This window comes from Scyliorhinus torazame, chromosome 2 (genome assembly GCF_047496885.1).
Source record: "Scyliorhinus torazame isolate Kashiwa2021f chromosome 2, sScyTor2.1, whole genome shotgun sequence".
NCBI classification, from domain to species: Eukaryota; Metazoa; Chordata; class Chondrichthyes; order Carcharhiniformes; family Scyliorhinidae; genus Scyliorhinus; species Scyliorhinus torazame.
The window spans coordinates 172991392-173010242 of record NC_092708.1 but is presented as its reverse complement, the minus strand read 5'-3'; the positions used below and the strand labels follow the sequence as shown (position 1 = coordinate 173010242).

Sequence of the window (18851 nt, the reverse complement as noted above, 5' to 3'; positions counted from 1 at the left end):
ATTCTGCTGCATTCTCATCTGTTTAAGAGCATGTCAGGAGTTGGCAACGCACCCTCCCTGACGAGGATTTTAATTGCAACCAGTGAAGCATTTCCCTTGAATTGAAGCGTAATCCTTTAGAATGTCATGCCAGGAGACCCAAGGAATACAAGCTCAGCAATTCAGGCTAACAAAACACCCAATTGTTTTTTTTAGATCTCAATCCTTTTTGTTTCACTTATATACTTTCACAAAAAATATTATACAACATGGTCTGAGAGAAAACAAAAGAATAATCAGATCTTTAGATATCGTTTGGAGAGCAGTAAATTACTTCAAGTATTGCAAACAGCAGAGTAACTACTTGGCTACACATTTGGCACATTATTAAGAAATGATGACATGACACAAATAGATGGTTTTGATTAAAGATTAAAAGTGGCAATAGTCAATGAAGCATCTCTATTTCTACCCACAGTCAGTAAAGTAGGTCATAGATTTCCAGAGGTTTCAGAATACTAAGGGGATCTAGAATGATTTGATGTATTTTTTATTAGAGAATGAGACATGCAATTCCACTAACATCCAGATTCATTGTTTATGCAATTACATTCCAGGGTCAGTGTATTTTATGGAAATTTGAAAGGAATCTACTTCTGCCAGTATATGCAAGAGATCAAGGAGAGCTAAAATGGCACGTTATTTATTATATCAGGTATGACAAAGTAGATTAAAAAAGTTATTTAACATCAGCGATCAGGCAAAGAAATTATCTCTTTTTAAAGTAACATGTAGGGTAAATAAGTTTAGTTGGGTCAAAAAGCAAATTTTCCATGATTAAGATTATGAAGGATTAGAATCATCATACTGTGAAAACAATTAAAGTTTTGATAATTTGGCTTTGGGTTTGGTTTGTCCAATTAATAAAAAGAGAGGTACATATCGTGCGGTGGAAAAGGCAGATTTTAATCACACCAGTTTCGGTTTTGGCACATAATGAGGCCAAGCACTAAAGCATTTACTTGTGAGGGACTTACTCCTGTGCATGAATCGGAGATTATTGGCATTAAATTGCCCCCAAGCTGGCTTTTCATATTTTTACTAAATTATATTTTCTAATAAATTTAATAAACTCTGTTGGAAATTAAAAAGAGCATTAGTTCCAGCAGCAAGAATTGGAAGAAGCTCTACAGTTCAGGAGTCCGTTTGGTCCATCAGGTCTGCACTGGCTCTCTTAAAGAGCATTCTACCTAGCCCCGCTCTCTGCCTTATCTCCGTAACCTTGCACATTGTGTTTTCACAAAGCAATCCAATCCAACTTTGAATACTTTGATTGATGCTGCCCCCACTTCCCTCTCAGAAAGTTTGTTCCAGACTCCCTCTTTGCCCTAAAAGCTCCCTTTCTATCCCATTTTTCTGATTTTTGTATTTGTACTCTATTTGACACAAAAGTTCAGCTTCAAACCTCAAGTTAAAATCCTTTGCCAAAAATATTTACATCCATCTCTGAAATATTGTTCACATTGAGCTCCTGCACAAGCTGCATCACAAAACCCGCAAATATCTTTCACACGTCATGGCTCAACGTCTTCCATGTTTCATTGAATGCAGACTAGAACTCACCCAGAACTCCAGAACCCGCATCTTACATTTCACTGTGTCCGCTTTATCTATCACCATCGACATCGTCAACCTCCTACTGTTTCCTCGTCTTTGAATATGAAGTTTCCCGTGGTCTCACCTCACTCTATCGCTGAAATTAGAACATTTCAGCGCAGTACAGGCCCTTCGCCCTCGATCTTGCGCCTGTCGTGTTAATCACCCTGGGGTAACATGGACTGCAACTGGATGCAGTTGTACTTGAAAGTAGACTCCAAACTTTGGTGTTTGTTCAATACGCTTTAGTGAACTTGTTAAGCAGTGCACACAGTTCGCTGTGGGTTTGACACTCTACTAATCTCAGCGTGCTTACTATAACTAACTAGACCAGACTAGCTCTGAGCCAAGTGTAGAAGGTGCTAACTGATATATATACACCCTGACTGTCACTACAGTTGTACCCAGTGGAAAGAGGCAGAGAGTTGATGCCTCCTTGTTTTATAGTGGGAGACCACCTTCTAGTGTTCTGCCTGGTGATTGGTTGTGTTCTATCCTGTGTGCTGATTGGCTGTACTGGGTGTCCGTCACTGCCTGTGTGTATCTCATTATGTGCATGAGTGCATATCATGACAGCGCCGACCTGTGAAATCAATATAAAGCCCATCTACGCTATTCCTTTATCATCCATATGTTTATCCAATGACCATTTAAATGCCCTCAATGTTGGCGAGTCCACTACTGTTGCAGGCAGGGCATTCCACACCCTCTGGGTGGAATAGCACAAATGCTTCACAGCTCCAGGGTCCCAGGTTCGATTCCAGCTTGGGTCACTGTCTATGCGGAGTCTGCACATCCTCCCCGTGTGTGCGTGGGTTTCCTCCGGGTGCTCCGGTTTCCTCCCACAGTCCAAAGATGTGCAGGTTAGATGGATTGGCCATGCTAAATTGCCCTTAGTGTCCAAAATTGCCCTTAGTGTTGGGTGGGGTTACTGGGTTATGGGGATAGGGTGGAGGTGTTGACCTTGGGTAGGGTGCTCTTTCCAAGAGCCGGTGCAGACTCGATGGGCCAAATGGCCTCCTTCTGCACTGTAAATTCTATGAACTATGAACACCCTTACTACTCGTTGAGTAAAGAACCTACCTCTGACATCTGTCCTATATCTATCTCCCCTCAATTTAAAGCTATGTCCCCTCATGCTAGCCATCACCATCCGAGGAAAAAGGCTCTCACTGTCCACCCTATCTAATCCTCTGAATATCTTATATGCCTCTATTAAGTCACCTCTTAACCTTTTTCTCTCTAACGAAAACAGCCTCAAGTCCCTCAGCCTTTCATCATAAGATCTTACCATACCAGGCAACATCCTGTTAAATCTCCTCTGCACCCTTTCCAATGCTTCCACATCCTTCCTATAATGCGGCGACCAGAACTGCACGCAATACTCCAAATGCGGCAGCACCAGAATTTGTACAGCTGCAACATGACCTCATGGCTCCGAAACTCAATCCCGCTACCAATAAAAGCTAACACACCGTACGCCTTCTTAACAACCCTCTCAACCTGGGTGGCAACTTTCAGGGATCTATGTACATGGACACCGAGATCTCTCTGCTCAGCCACACTACCAAGAATCTTACCATTAGCCCAGTACTCTGTATTCCTGTTACTCCTTCCAAAACGAATCACCACACACTTTTCTGCATTAAACTCCATTTGCCACTTCTCAGCCCAGCTCTGCAGCTTATCTATGTCCCTCTGTAACCTGCAACATCCTTCCACACTGTCCACAACTCCACCGACTTTAGTGTCATCTGCAAATTTACTCACCCATCCTTCTACGTCCTCCTCCAGGTCATTTATAAAAATGACAAACAGCAGTGGCCCCAAAACAGATCCTTGTGGTACACCACGAGTAACTGAACTCCAGGCTGAACATTTCCCATCAACCCTCTGTCTTCTTACAGCTAGCCAATTTCTGATCCAAACCGCTAAATCACCCTCAATCCCATGCCTCCGTATTTTCTGCAGTAGCTTACCGTGGGGAACCTTATCAAACGCTTTACTGAAATCCATATAACACCACATCAACTGCTTTACCCTTGTCCACCTGTTTGGTCAGCTTCTCAAAGAACTCAATAAGGTTTGTGAGGCATGACCTACCCTTCACAAAACCGCGTTGACTATCCCTAATCAAATTATTTATTTCTAGATGATTATAACTCCTATCTCTTATAATCCTTTCCAAGACTTTGCCCACAACAGAAGTAAGGCTCACTGGCCTATAGTTACCGGGGTTGTCTCTACTCCCCTTCTTGAACAAGGGGACAACATTTGCTATCCTCCAGTCTTCTGGCACTATTCCTGTAGACAATGACGACATAAAGATCAAAGCCAAAGACTCTGCAATCTCCTCCCTAGCTTCCCAGAGAATCCTAGGATCAATCCCATCCGGCCCAGGGGACTTATCGATTTTCACACTTTCGAGAATTGCTAACACCTCCTCCTTATGAACCTCAATCCCGTCTAGTCTAGTAGCCTGTAACTCAGCATTCTCCTCGACAACATTGTCTTTTTCCTGTGTGAATACTGACGAAAAATATTCATTTAGGGTCTCTCCTATCTCCTCGGACTCCACGCACAACTTCCTACTACTGTCCTTGACTGACCCTACTCTTACCCTAGTCATTCTTTTATTCCTGACATACCTATAGAAAGCTTTAGGGTTTTCCTTGATCCTACCTGTCAAGGACTTCTCATGTCCCCTCCTGGCTCTTCTTAGCTTTCTCTTTAGGTCCTTTCTGGCTAACTTGTAACTCTCAAGCTCCCTAACTGAACCTTCATGTCTCATCTTTACATAAGCCTCCTTCTTCCTCTTGACAAGTGATTCAACTACTTTAGTAAACCACGGTTCCATCGCTCGACCACTTCCTCCCTGCCTGACAGGGACATACGTATCAAGGACACGCAGTAGCTGTCCAATATTTGCAGTCTTTCTTTCCTCATCAAACTCCTTGAATGTGCTATCGTATCCCAGGTCCATGTCCTGCACCACCCACCCTACACTTCACTATTTAAATCCCTTCAATTGGGTTTCCACCACTCACACAGAACCAAAAAAACATTGCATTTTCTGTGACTGAGGGTCAGCAACACTTAGCAACTGATGTAAATCTGCAGTACAAAACTTGCTTGCTTCTCCCCAATATTGGTGATTATTAGTGTCTCTGAACCTATTTCCCTTCGTATTTTTCACTGTGGCAATTGAGTACTCTGGCCCTCTCACGTGTATCCCACCCTGAGAGGTGACCAAAACAAAACTTCTATTATTTGTAGGATTTGAAATGCAATGCCTGACAGTGTGGTGAAAAGATATTCAGTTGTAGCTTTCAAATGGAAATGAACTTGATATTTGAAAGCTAAGAAACTGCAAAGATATGGGAGAAGAGCAGAAAAGTGGGACTAACTGGACCGCTCTTCAAAAGAGTCAGTGCATGGGAAAACGGGCACGTTTTACCTCGCTGCCTGCGCTCGTTCCGAGACGGCATTTTCCGGCCTACAAGGGGGCTAGCAGGGGCGTGGCGGGAAGCATGGGGGCGCGGCCTCGGAGCGGTGTTGGAGACCCGGCGCCACGTAAACGACGCAGCGCCGCAGCGCACAATAGGTGATGCAAGCGCAGAGGCCGCCGACGGGGGACCATGGCGCCACGCCGAGCAGCGCCCAGGTTCACACACCACGACCTGGAGACACTGCTGGACGCCCTTGAGGAGAGGAGGGGGCGTCTGTACCCCGGACCCGGCCGGAGGGTGCCAGCCAACGTGGCCCGGCGTCTGTGGAGGAAGGTGGGCGTGGCCATGAGTTCCACTGCGGTGACACCCAGGACTGGCAAGCAGTGCCGCAAAAAGCTCCACGACCTGCTGAGGGCAGCCAGGGTGAGTACCCATCAGTGTGCCCAGGGCACCAACCCCCCCTACCGCACACATGTGTGAAACCCACCCCCTCCCCAGGGGGATGGTACAACCACAGCCAGGAGGCACATGGCTGCAGTCACCCATACAAGCCACGTTTGGCCCTATGCACCCATGCCAACATAGACCCAACTGCATGCAGTGGACCGCCTAACAATGCTGTTATTCCTCCGCCCCCCAAGAAGAGTGCCCATCACCAATGGGAACGTGCCCGAAACGGAGGGGGTGAATCTGACCTACGCTATCTCACCGTGCACGAGCAGAGGGCACTGGACATAGCCGGTGCACCCGAGGACCGGGAGATTGTCAATGCCGAGATCGGGGGCGCGCCACCAAGTGAGATCCCCCCACCCCCGCCTGGCCTCCTCAGCCTTTTCCCCTCAGCCCTTTCCCCTCAGCCCTCTCCCCTCAGCCCGTACCACAAACCACACCTCCCTGCACCCGCCTAACCATGATGGTGTCTTGTGTGTTGCTGGGCCATGCGGTGACCGACCTGGAGCACCCGGCGGACACCGCCCGCATCCAGCACCTGGACGGCCAGCCCACAGGGACTCGAGCAGCGACGGGGAGAGCAGCACCAACAATAGCCCCCCGGCCCAGTCCAATGACAACACAACGACACCAGCACACAGGGGACAGACGGACACAACGCAACCACACAGGACACCAGCACACAGGGGACAGACGGACACGACACGACCACACAGGACACCAGCACACAGGGGACAGACGGACACGACACGACCACACAGGACACCAGCACACAGGGGACAGATGGACACGACATGACCACACAGGACACCAGCGCACAGGGGGCAGACGGTCACGACACGACCACACAGGACACCAGCATCCAGGGGGCAGACAGACATGACACGACCACACAGGACATCAGCACACAGGGGACAGACGGACACGACATGACCACACAGGACACCAGCACATAGGGGACAGACAGACACGACACGACCACACAGGACACCAGCACACAGGGGACAGACGGACACGACACGATCACACAGGACACCAGCACACAGGGGACAGACAGATATGAAAGGACACAACACAACACCAACATGGAGGGGACGGACAGACAGGACACGGCACCCCAGGGGACCCCCGACCACAGGTCCGATGAAGACACTGAGGTTGCATCACAGCTATCTCCTCCACCCTCCACCATCGCAGAGCTACTCACCTCGGTTAGCCATGTTAGTGGTGCGGCTTCTGGGACACTAACTGGTGCGCACCACACAGCCACTGCGGTACAGCAGGAGGAGGTAGGAGCAGCTGAGGGGCTGGACGGTGGGAGGGCAGCCCATCCACGGCAAACACCTGTCACCCGGACGGGTCCCCTGGAGTTCCCCCGCCCACCCATAGATCCGATGCAGTCAGGGACCCAGGGGCGTGAGAAGGTGCCACACAGGTCAACACCGCACGGGTGGCGTCCGCGGTGGAGACAATGGTGGCGACGGTATCGGGCATGGGTCTGGGCCTGCAAGACCTGGGGCTATCCGGGCACCCGGCCTCCGCGGCCCGGGAAGAGGCTGCTGTCGCACAGGAAGCCATGGGCCAGAGCCAGCTGAATATTGCAGAGGCGCTCAACAACCTGGCCCAGTCCCAGCAAGCCATGGCCCAGTCCCAGCAGGCCATGGCCCAGTCCCAGCAGGCCATGGCCCAGTCCCAGCAGGCCATCGCTGACAGCATCAGAGCCATTGGCCGGTTGATGGACGGCGTTGTACAGAGCCAGACACAGATAGCGCACTCCCTGAGCTCCATGGCCTTGAACGTCCAGACCCTGGTTGATACCAGCGCGGGCCTCCAGGACTGGCAGCGCCAGGTGATGCCTGTGCCACAGGTGCTGGATCCGCCCGCACTCCCATCCCATGGAGAGCATAGGGGGGCTACCGGGCACCCCGGGGGGGGGGGGGGGGGGGGGAGAGGAGGTGCTGGGGCACGTCCCGGATCCCAGCACCTGCAGAGGGGCCCCGGAACCCCGCGTCACTTCCGCCCCCCCCCGCCCCTGGTAGGCAGCAGGCAGAACATGGTGACACCACGCCATCCCAATTGCCCGAGGTGCGGCCTGTCCCATCCAGGCCGGGCCGCCCCAGGAAGCGGCCGCCGACAGGGACCCCAGTCACAGGGCAGGAATCACAGGAGTCCACCTCCAGTTCTGCTGCACCGTCTGGGGGAACACCTAGACGTAGCCGTAGGGCCCGTAAGGCTAGAAAGGTAGACACTGATGAGTGAGTTGACACGGGTGCGGGGCACAGATTAGTTAGTGGGCTAGGGCACATGTACAGGACGTCTGTTATTAAACACATTTCACACCTATGCGAACTGCCAGAACTGTGGGGATGGGGTGGGGACTGTGTGCCAGTGTCTGTGAAGGGTGCTGCGATAGAGGTTGGGCTCCGGTCCCAGCCGGCGGCGCTGGGCACCCTCGTGTTCCTGTCCACCCCCCATGTCCCGTGCATCGCCATCCCCCTCATCTGGGGACGAGATCCCCTCATCGTGACCGTCCTCCCCCTCCTCCAGCACATCGCCCCCCCTGCTGTGCTATGTTGTACAGGACGCAGCAGACCACGACGATGCGGCCGACCCTCTCTGAGGGGTACTGGAGGGCCCCTCCAGAGCGGTCCAGGCATCTGAACCGCATCTTGAGCAGCCCAAAGCACCTCTCTATCACACCCCTGGTCGATGCATGGGCATCGTTGTAGCATTGCTCCGCGTCGGTCTGTGGCCTCCATATAGGAATCATCAGACACGACCGCAACGGGTAACCCCTGTCGCCCATCAACCAGCCCCTCAGCCGGGGGGGGCGGGGGGGGGGGCTCCCTCGAACATGGCAGGGATGAACGATTGGGCCAGGATAAAGGAGTCATGCACACTGTCAGGGTACCTGGCACAGACGTGCAGGATTGTCATCCTGTGGTCGCAGACAACCTGCACATTCATTGAATGTGTACCCTTCCTGTTCAGGCACATGGTCCTTTCCTCCGAGGTGGGCCGCATGACGATGTGCACTCCATCGATCGCCACCTGCACCATGGGCATCTAGGCAACAGCGGCGAACACCGCTACGTGGGCATCCTGGTGGGCGCAGTCCACAGGGAACTGCATGTACCGGTTCGCGATGTCGTACAGGGCGTCGGTGACGGCCTGGATGCACCTGTGCACCGATGGCTGGGAGATGCCAGACAGGTCCCCACTCGGCAACTGAAACGATCCCGTCGCAAAGAAGTTGAGGGCAACTATCACCTTGACGGCCACCTGGATGGCATGTCCACCCCCGGTCCCGCGTGGTGTCACCAGGTGGCAGATGTGGGCGACAGTCACACGGCTCATCCACAGTCTCTTCCTGCACGCCCTGTCCGGGAGATCCTCGAAGGATATGCGGGGCCGATACACACGGTGTCACATCGGATGCCTCCGTGGCTGTCGCACACACTCCTCCTCCTCCTCCTCCCCCTCGGCATCCCCGTGCTATGGCTCCCACATGGCGTGGTGCCCCTCCTGCGCCTCTCGGACATGCGGCACTGCGGCCTGGGCGGCTTGCACGTGCCCCACTGCAGCCCGCTGCTCCACAGCAGGCTCCACCATCTCCCTTTCACGTCCCTGCTCCAGCTCCCACTGGGCGTCATGCAGAGCAGCAGCCCCCACCACAGTTGCCAACAACGCTGGAAGATGGCTAAACATTATACGATCAGTAGCGAGTGGGAATAGACAGGGTTTCATCATTGGTATACCCCCCTCCATGACCAGATCCCATGGGCAACATGGCAGACCCGGTGCCAGCACGCGCCCCACCCCCGCCCCCTCGGTGCCCTGGCACCTGTCGGCCGTCCACCCTGCCAGGGCCACCGTCCTGCCCTCACGGGGGGGCTGCCGTGTGTGCTGCCCTGGAGCCACCCGCCGATGGGTGCCGCCGGTCTGGTGGGGGGGGGTGTCTGACACACGTTAGGACAGCCGGGCCGCGACGGCGGACGGGCTGGGTGGACGACCGCGTGTCCGTCGTCATGGTGGGCCGTGGCCACCCGCAGCATTCCGCGCCCCCATCCCCACCTCCCCCCCACCCCCGGCAACAGATGTGTGGGGCCTCACCCACCCCCGGCAACGGATGAGTGGGGCCACCCCCACCTCCACCTCGGGCCTCCCCCACACCGCCCGCAGACATGGCCGTCCCGCTCCCTGTTCCGGGGTCCCCACCCCCAACACCGACGCGTACCACCTGCCCCACCACCCCCGGGGGGGCCTCCCCACGCCGTCACCCACCTCCTCCCACAGCGTCAGCCAGCACGACTGGCGGACGCTGTCATATAGCATGCTGGAACGGCGCTGGCGTGACATCCGGTCACGCCGGCGGGACTTCAGCCCATCCGGCCCGGAGAATCGCTGGCCCACCGGAGAATCGCAGCTACGGCCGTTTGCGCGATTCCCCGTGCGGGCCGGCGCCATTCGCCCGCACCCGTTTTCACAGAGTTGGGAGAATCGCGTTGGGGCGGCGTGATTCGCGTGGCGATTCTCCTACCCGGCGGGGGGTCGGAGAATCCCGCCCGTTATCCTTCTTTATCCACCTAGACTTCGCTGCAGTCTTTCACATTGTCAATCTCATAATCCACCTCTCACACTTTTCTGTGTCCATCATTGAGGGACTGACCTCATTTGCTTCAATTCTTACCTATCCAATCAGAGCCAATTGATTTGTACCAATGATTTCTCTCCACATTCTTAAACTATTACCTGTTTCATCCTCCACAAATCCTTCATTTGCCCTTGTATACACATGCCGTGCCTTAGTGAGATCATTTGAAGCATCCATCCACTCACAAATACACCTGTTCGCCCTCCCATCACTTCTCTCAACTCTGCTGCCTGAGGACTCACTGTTCAACATCCAATCTTGAAGGACCCATAACTTTTATTCATACACGTGATGTGGGCTTCGCTGGTTAGGCCATAATTTATTGCCCACCCCTAGTTGCCCTTCAGAAGGTGGTGGTGGGTTGCCTTCTTGAACCACTGCAGTCTGTGAGGTGTAGGTACACCCACTGTGCTGTTATGCAGGGAGTTCCAGGATGTTGCCCCAGTGACTGTGAAGGAACGGTGATATATTTCCAAGTCACGTTGGTGAGTGATTTGGAGGGAAACCTCCAGGTAGTGGGGATCCCAGGTATCTGCTACTCTTGTCCCGCTGGGTGGCAGTGGGCGTGGGTTTGGAAGGTGTTGTCTAAGGAATCTTGGTGAGCTACTGCAGTGCATCTTGTAGATGGTTCACAAGGCTGCCACTGTTCATCAGTTGTGGAGGGTTTGAATGTTTGCGGAAGGGGGAGCAATGAAGTGGGCTGCTTTGTCCTGGATGATGTTGAGCTTCTTGAGTGTTGTTGGAGCTGCATTCATCCAGGCAAGTGGAGAGTATTCCATCACACTCCTGACTTGTGCCTTGTAGATGGTGGACAGGCTTTGCGAGGGGTCAGCAGATGAGTTACTCGCTGTAGGATTCCTAGCCTTTTACCTGCCCTGGTAGCCACAGTATTAATATGACTAGTCCAGTTCAGTCTCTGATCAATGATAACCCTCAGGATGTTGATAGTGGGGGATTCAGCGATGGTAAGGCCATTGAATGTCAAGTGGCGGTGGTTAGATCCTCTCTTGGAGGGGATGGTCAGTGACTGGAACTTGTGTGGAGCGAATGTAACTTGCCACTTGTCAGCCGAAGCCTGGATATTGTCCAGGTTTTGCTGCATTTGGACATGGACTGCTTCATTACATGAGGAATCATGAATGGTGCTGAATATTGTGCAGTCATCTGCAAACATCCCCACTTGAGACCTTATGATGGAAGGGAAGTTATTGATGAAGCAGCTGAAGATGGTTAGGCCTTGGACACTACCCTGAGGGACTCCTTCAGTGATGTCCTAGAGCTGAGATGATTGACCTCCAACCACCACAACCTTCTTGAACCACTGCAGTCCTTGAGATATAGGTACATCCACAATGCTATTAGGGAGGGAGTTCAGGATGTCACCCCAGCGACAGTGAAGGAATGCCGATATATTTCCAAGTAAAGGTGGTGAGTGAGTTGAAGGAGAACCTACAGGTGGTGGGGTTCCCAGGTATCTGCTGCTCTTCTCCTTCCAGATGGCAATGGTCGTGGGTTTGGAAGGTGTTGTCTAAGGAACCTTGGTGAGTTACTGCAGTGCATCTTGGAGAGGGTACACATGGCTGCCACTGTTTGTCAGTGGTGGAGGGTTTGAATGTGGAAGGGGGAGCAATTAAGTGGGCTGCTTTGTCCTGGATGGTGTCGGGTTTCCTGAGTGTTGTTGGAGCTGGTAATTGCCTGGCACGTCTGTGGTGCGAATGTTACTTGCCACTTGTCGGCCCAAGCCTGGATATTTTCCAGATCTTGCTGCATTTGGACATGGACTGCTTCAGTATCTGAGGAGCCACAAATGGTGCTGAACATTGTGCAGTGTTCTGCAAACATCCCCACTTCTGCCGTTATGATGGAAGGCCGGTCATTGATGAAGCAGTTGAAGATAGTTGGGCCGAGGACACTACCCTGAGGAACTCCTGCAGTGATGTCCTTGAGTTGAGATGACTGACCTCTAACCACCACAACCACCTTCCTTTGTGCCAGCTTTCCCCCTGATTCCCATTGATTCCTGTTTAGCTCGGATTCCTTAATGCCATATTCAGTGAAATGCTGCCTTGATGTCAGGGGCAGTCATTCTCACCTCATCTCTGGCATTCAGCTCTTTTGTCCATGTTTGAACCAAGGCTGTAATGAGGTCAGGAGCTGAGTGACCCTGGCAGAACCCAAACTGAGCATCTATTAGCAGGTTATTGCTGAGTAAGTGCAGCTTGATAGCACTGTTGATGACCCCTACCATCACTTTACTGTTGATGACTACTTCCAAGCCTTTGCTGATGATGGAGAGGAGACTGGTAGGGCGGTAATTGGCTGGGTTAGATTTGTCCTGTTTCTTGTGTACCGGACACACCTGGACAACTTTCCACATTGCCGGGTAGATGCCAGTGTTGTAGCTGTACTGGAACAGCTTAGCTAGGGGTGCGGCAAGTTCTAGAGCACAAGTACTATTGCTGGAATATTGTCAGGGCCCATAGCCTTTGCAGTATCCAGTGCCTTTAGCCATTTCTTAATATCACGTGGAGTGAATTGTATTGGCTAAAGACTGACATCTGTGATGCTGGGAACCTCTGGAGGAGACCGAGATGGATCATCCACTCGGCACTTCTGGCTGAAGATTGTTGCGAATGCCGCAGCCTTGACTTTTGCACATACGTGCTGGGCTCCTCCATCATTGAGGATGTGGATATTTTTGGAGCTGCCTCCTCCAGTGAGTTGTTTAATTGTTCACCACCATTCACGGTTGGATATGGCAGGACTACAGAGCCTAGATCTGATGCGTTGGTTGTGGAATCGCTTAGCTCTGTGTATTACTTGCTGCTTATGCTGTTTGGCACACAAGTAGTCCTATGTTGTAGCTTTACCAGGCCGACACCTCATTTTCCGGTATGCCTGATGTTGCTCCTGGCATGTCTCCTGCACTTTTCATTGAACCAGGATTGATCCCCTGGCTTGGTGGTAATGGTAGAGTGGGGGATATGCCGGGCCATGAGGTTGCAGATTGCGGTTAAATACAATTCTGCTGCTGCTGATGGCCCACAGCACCTCATGGCTGCCCAGTCTTGAGTTGCTGGATCTGTTCGAAGTCTATCCCATTTAGCACGATGATAGTGCTGCACAATACGATGGAGGGTATCCTCAATGTGAAGACGGGACTTTGTCTCCACAAGGACTGTGCGGTGGTGACGACTACCGATACTGTCATGGACAGATGCATCTGCAGCAGGCAGATGAGGATGAGGTCAAGTATGTTTTTCCTTCTTGTTGTTTCCCTCACCACCTGCTGCAGTCCCAGTCTTGCAGCTACGTCCTTTAGGACCCGGCCAGCTCAGTCTGTGGTGGTACTATCGAGTCATTCTTGGTGATGGACATTGAAGTCCCCCACCCAGAGCATATTCATCAGCCTTGCCACCCTCAGTGCCGCCTCCAAGTGGTGTTCAACATGGAGGAGTACTGATTCATCATCTGATGGTGGCCAGTACGTGGCAATCAACAGGATGTTTCCTTCCCCATGTTTAACCTGATGCCATGAGACTTCATGGGGTCCAGAGTCGATGTTGACGACTCCCAGGACAACACTCTGCCGCCACTCTGCTCGATCTGTCCTGCCAATGAGACAGGACACACCCAGGAAGGTGATATTGGCGTCTGGGACATTTTCTGTAAGATATGATTCTGTGAGTATGACTATGTCAGGCTATTGCTTAACTAGTCTCTGAGACAGCTCTTTCAACTTTAACACAAGCCCCCAGATGTTAGTAAGGAGGGCTTTACATGGTAGACAGGGCTGGGTTTGCCGTTGTCGTTTCCAGTGCTGGTTCAATGCCATGTGGCCCGTCCGGTTTCATTCCTTTTTGTAACTTCCTTCAGCTAAATCCTGGTTAGACCGAAACATAATTATTTTTTAAACATATATATTTCACTACAAACATGTATCAAAACAGGTTACAGCAAATAAACATCCCGGGAAACATACTTTCCAACAATCAACTATGTAGCCTGTACAGATTTTTCACCTTTTTCACCCCCCCTCCCTCCCCCACTGACGAACAGCTCCTCAAATACGGTCACAAACATCACCCACCTTTTCTCAAACGCCCCTGCTGAGCCCCTTAACTCATACTTTATCTTCCCCAACCGCAGGAAGTCATACAGGTCACCCAACCAAGCCGCTACCCCTGGTGGCGATGCTGACCGCCACTCCAGCAAAATTTGCCGCTGTGCAAACAGAGAGGCGAAGGCCACGACATCGGCCGTCGTCTCTCCATGAGCTCGGGCTTCTCTGAAAACACAAATATCGCCACCAAAGGGTTCGGGCCCAACTCCTCCTCCACTATCCTGGTTAAGACCGCGAACACTCCCGCCCAGAATCTTCCCAGTTTTTCCCAACGCCAAAACATGTGCGCGTGACTCGCTGGCCTACGCCCACACTTCTCACACTCATCTGCTACCCCCTGAAAGAACCCACTCATTCTCGCCCTGTATGCACCCTGTGCACCGCCTTAAACTGTATCAGGCTCATCCTTGCACAAGAGGTCCTGTTTACCCTACGCAGTGTCTCACTCCATACTCCCCAATTGATCTTCCCTCCCAACTCCGCTTCCCATTTCTCCTTGATCTTCACCACCCGCTCTCCTTGTGCTCCCCCAGCCACTTGTTTTTTTCCCCAATTCTTCCCTCCCCTTCCACATCCAGAAGCAGCAGTCGCTCCAGCAGGGTGTCTCCCGGCACCCTAGGGAACCTCCTCCAGACCTTGCGCGCAAAGTCCCTAACCTGCAGATACCTGAACTCACTCCCCTCGGCAGCTCTACCCTCTCCCTTAGCTCCTCCAGACTGGTGAACCTTTCCTCCAAATACAAATCTCTCACCTTGACCAGCCCCACTTCCCTCCACCTCCTGTTTACACTATTCACCCCCCCCCCTTCCCGGTTCAAACCCATGATTCTCGCACAGCGGCGTTAGCACCAACATCCCTTCCATCTTAAAATGCCTCCTCAGCTGATTCCATATCTTCACCGTGGACTGCACCACTGGGCTTCCTGAATACCTACTCGGAGCCATTGACAATGCTGCCGTCACTATAGTTCTCAAACTAGGCCCCTTACAAAATTCCTCCTCCATCTTAACCCACTCTACCCCTTCTCCTTCCCGCCACCACCGCACCTTGTCCACATTCGCCGCCCAATAAAAATGAAGCAAGTTCGGCAACGACACCCTGCTGCCTCTGCCTCTGTAGAAGGGTCCTCCCCACACTCGACACCTTCCCGCCCATACAAAGTCCGAGATGATTGTGTCCACTTTCCGAAAAAAGGCCTTTGGTATAAAGAATGGGAGAGTCTGAAAGATAAACAAGAACCTCAGCAGAATATTCATTTTCACCACTTGGACCCTCCCCGCCAATGTTAAGTGCAATGTATCCCACCTCCTAAGATCCTCCCTGGCCTCCTCCACCAGCTTTGTTAAGTTCCACTTATGGAGCCTCGTCCATTCCCTCGCTACCCGAATCCCCAAATACCTAAACCTATCTCTTGCTACCGTAAATGGCATACCCCTAAATTAGCTTGCTGTCCCAGCTCATTCACCGGGAATACCTCGCTTTTCCCTTCATTCAGTTTGTACCCCGAGAACCCTCCAAACCTCCCCAGCAGGCCCATAACCCTTCCAAACTCTCCAAAGGATCCGAAACATACAGCAAGAGGTCATCGGCACAGAGCGACACCCGATGCTCCCTCTGTCCCCTCATAATCCTCCGCCACTCTGCCGACCCCCTGAGAGCCATCGCCAACGGCTCGATGGCCAGCGCAAACAGCGACAGTGGGCATCCCTTCCTCATACCCTTGTATAAGCTTCATGTGCTCATATCATTCGTCTTCACCCTCGCCCTTGATGCCACATACAGCAACCGCACCCATGCCACAAATTGCGTCCCAAACCCAAACTTTCCCAAAACTTCGAGTAAGTACCGCCACTCCACTCGATCAAATGCCTTCTCTGCCCGATCAAATGGACACCACCACCTCCGGTACCAGAGACCCCGACGGAATCATCACCACATTCAACAGCCGTCTTCTATGACTCGCAAGCTGCCTGCCCTTCACGAAGCTTGTTTAATCTTCTGCAACCACCCCGCCAACAACTTAGCCAATACCTTCGCATCCGTGTTCAATAGTGATATGGGTCGACTTCCGGTTACAGCGATGCATAGCTAAGCCGCACATTTCGGCAGCTCCCGCTATAACGGACTTTTGGGCTCTCCGGAGGTGCCCCAATGGAAATTTCTTGATTGAATCCCATGTGGGAAGGTGAAGTAAGGTCCTCCCTTACGTCGTATGGCGGGGATTAGTGGAGAAAGAGGCTTTGGAGCAGCGGCAAAAACGAGGGGGGAAAACCAAGATGGCGGAGGACGGAGATCGAGCAGCATGGGGGCCGGACCAGCAGGAGTTCCTCAGGCGCTGCGTGGAGGAGCTTAAAAAGGAGGTGCTGGCACTAATGCTGTTGGCGATCGAGGGGCTGAAGGAGACCCAGAAGGTCCAGGCGGTGGAGCTCCGTGAGGTGAGGGATAAAACTAATGAGAACGAGGACGAGATCCTGGGCCTGGCGGTAAAGAGAGAGGCGCACGAGGCGGTGCACAAGAGGTGGGCCGAGAGACTCGAGGTCCTGGAGAACAGGGCGAGGAGGAAGAATCTCCGGATTCTGGGTCTCCCCAAAGGAGTGGAGGGGGCTGATGCCGGGGCGTATGTGAGCACGATGCTCCATTCGCTGATGGGTGCAGAGGTCTCTCCGAGCCCCCTGAAGCTAGAAGGGGCTCACCGGGTCCTGGCGAGGAGACCTAAGGCTGGCGAGCCGCCAAGGGCGATAGTGGCGAGGTTACATCGCTTCGCGGACAAAGGGAGTGTCCTGAGATGGGCCAAGAAGGTGCGGAGCAGTAGATGGGAGAATGTGGTGATCCGAGTCTACCAGGACGGGAGTGCGGAGGTGACAAAGAGGAGAGGCTTCAACCGGGCCAAGGCGGTGCTGCATAAAAAAAGAGTGAGATTCGGAATGCTGCAGCCTGCGTGACTGTGGGTCACTTATCAGGACCGACACCACTATTTCGAAATGCCAGAAGAGGCTTGGACCTTTATCCAAACCGAAAAATTGGACTCGAACTGAGGGGTTGTGGTTGTGGGGGAGATGTTGACTGTATACAGGGTTGTAAATATGGGTAAAGAATGTTTCACGGGTGGGATGATGGATGGGGATGGGGGAAGAGTTCTTTTTTCTTTTGACGAGATAGTGGGGAATGTGGGCGTCGGTGCTGGAGGGAGGTGAGACTCGGGGATGGGGGAACTGGGATAAGGCCGCAACAGGAGCTGCGCCACAGGGGGCGGGGCTGGCTCAGGAAAGCGCGGGCCTTTTCCCGCGCTAGGGAGGGGGGGATGGAGGAACATAAGGAGGAGGAGAGACTCCCACACGGGGAGATCAACGGGAAGGCGGGGGAAGCCGGGGTCAGCAGAAGTCAGCTGACTCACGGAAGTAGTATGGGGGGAGCAAAAGAGCTAGATGCGGATCTAGCAGGGATGGGAAGAGGGAAGGGGGGGAGAGGGGGGATAATAGGGTTGCTGCTGCACTGGCCGAGGGGGAACTGAAAATGGAAGAGGTGGTCGGGGCGGGGGTTCCCCGTCTGGGGGACTGGAGGGTGCGGGAGACGCGGACACGGGACTGGCCTAAGATAGGAGATGGCTAGTCGGCCGGGGGGGGGGGGGGGGTAGCCCCTCAATCCGGCTGATCACGTGGAATGTGAGAGGCCTAAATGGGCCGGTTAAGAGAGCCCGAGTGTTCGCGCACTTAAAGGGACTGAAGGCAGACGTGGTCATGCTTCAGGAGACACATCTGAAGGTGGCAGATCAGGTCAGGTTAAGGAAGGGATGGGTAGGACAGGTGTTCCATTCGGGGCTGGATGCGAAGAATAGAGGGGTGACAATACTGGTGGGGAAGCGAGTGTCGTTTGAGGCCAAGAATATAGTAGCGGACAATGGAGGCCGATACGTGATGGTGAGCAGTAGGTTGCAGGGGACGGGTTAGTATTGGTAAATGTATACGCCCCGAACTGGGACGATGCTGGATTCATGAAACGGATGTTGGGGCGCATTCCGGACCTGGAGGTAGGAAGCTTGATAATGGGTGGGGATTTCAACAGGGTGTTGGACCCCGCATTAGATCGTTCCAGATCTAGGACGAGGAAGAGGCCGGCTGCGGCCAAGGTGCTCAGGGTCTAGCGTTGCTGGTATGGATCAGATGGGGGGAGTAGATCCGTGGAGATTTGCCAGGCCTTTGGCCAGAGAATTTTCTTTTTTCTCCCATGTACATAAGGCCTACTCCCGGATAGATTTTTTTGTTCTGGGCAGGGCATTGATCCCGAAAGTGGAGGGAACGGAGTATTCGGCCATAGCCATTTCAGACCACGCCCTGCATTGGGTGGAGCTAGAGCTGAGGGAGGAGAGGGACCAACGCCCGTTGTGGCGGTTGGATGTGGGACTGCTGGCAGGCAAGGAAGTGTGTGGGAGGGTGCGGGGGTGCATCGATAGGTATCTGGAGGCCAACGGCAACGGGGAGGTGCAGGTGGGAGGAGTATGGGAGGCGCTGAAGGCAGTGGTCAGGGGAGAGTTCATCTCCAT

At 53.0% G+C, this 18851-nt stretch overlaps 1 protein-coding gene across 25 annotated transcripts in view; it reads right to left on the bottom strand.

Annotated features, from left to right (window-relative positions):
- The window catches only part of map2 (microtubule-associated protein 2), a 448598-nt gene that overhangs the window by 228706 nt on the left and 201041 nt on the right, over positions 1 to 18851 (bottom strand). The window lies entirely within an intron of this gene.